The sequence below is a fragment of the Elephantulus edwardii genome, unplaced genomic scaffold, assembly GCF_000299155.1.
Source record: "Elephantulus edwardii isolate Elephantulus edwardi_28Jun2011 unplaced genomic scaffold, EleEdw1.0 scaffold00301, whole genome shotgun sequence".
Lineage (NCBI taxonomy): Eukaryota > Metazoa > Chordata > Mammalia > Macroscelidea > Macroscelididae > Elephantulus > Elephantulus edwardii.
In genome coordinates this window covers 676,070-677,526 of record NW_006400051.1, presented here as the reverse complement: position 1 = coordinate 677,526, position 1,457 = coordinate 676,070, and positions in this window count along the sequence as shown.

The following is a 1,457-nucleotide window of genomic DNA, read 5'->3' as shown; positions in this document are numbered from 1 at the left end:
AGACCCTCTATGAGGTGGATTGATTCAGTGACTGGGGTAATCGGGATGGGTGTGTCAGAGGCAATCCAATTGGCACAGGATAGGGCAGGGTTTAGGGCTGTTGTACATAGGGTCGCTACGAGTTGCAAACGACTCGACGACACATAACAACAACAACAACAACAACCAGATAAGATAGGTTTGGAAGCATGAGTGGCATCTACTTCCTAAAGAACATGCTTCTGGAAAATCTATGAACTTAGAAAAACAACAATAGTTATAAAAAAAGTTCAGGCCTTTTCTTCATAAGAGTCCCTGAGTCACATTTGACTCGACAATAAGCAACAAAAACAAAATAATATAAATTATCCAAAATTGATGAGAGCAGCACATCAACAGAGTACTTCCAGATGTATAGGCTGAGGTTTAGAAGAGGCCATGGTACTAGAGATATTATAGCTAATATTAGAAGGATCTTGGCTGAAAGTAGAGAGTACCAGAGGACTGTCTATCTGGGTTCATTGACTATGCACAGCCATTTGACAGTGTGGATCACAACAAACTGTGGCTATATCTGAGAAGAATGTGAATCCCAGAACACTTGGTTGTGCTTCTGTGAAACCTATACTTGGGACAGGAGGCAGTACAGAGCAAGCAAACATTGAATAGTTCAAAATAGAGAAGGGAGTATGCCAGGGATGTATTTCTTTTCCATGCCTTTTCAATTTATGTGCAGAACAGATCATCTGGTAGGCTGGGCTGTATGAGGAAGAATGTGGCATCAGGATTGAAGGAAGATTCAATAATAACCTGCATTATGCAGATGACACAACTCTACTTTACTGAAACTGAGGAGGACCTGAAGCACTTGATGAAGGTCAAGGACTGCGGCCTTCAATATGGATCAAAGCTCAACATCAAGAAAATAAAGATTCTCACAACCAGCTAACTGGCAATAATATAATGGATGGTAAAAAGATGGAGATTAACATCTTTATTTTGCTTGGCTCCACAATCAACTCTCTTGGTATCAGCAGCCAGGAAATCAAGAGATTAACTGCTTTGGGAAAGTCTGCAGTCAGGAACATCTCCAGAGCAGTGAAGGGCAAAGACATCAGTCTGGAGACTAAAGTGCACCTGATCCAAACCATAGTGTTTGCAATTGTATGCTATATATCAGAGAGCTGGATCATGACTAGGGATAATAGAAAGAGGATTGATGTCTTTGAACTGTGGTGCTGGAAAGAGTATTGAATACACCATGGACCTCCAGGAGAACAAACAGATTTATCCTAGAGAGGGTGAAGCCAGCCTGCTCCTTAGAGGCAAGGATTATGAGGCTTTTTATTACATACTTTGGGCATGTTGCAAGGAGGGATCCAACTTGAAGGTACACAGCTATATATGTTGTTGCTGTTGTTATGTGCTGTTGAGTCGCCTGCAATTCATAGTGACCCTATACAACAGCCCTAAACCCT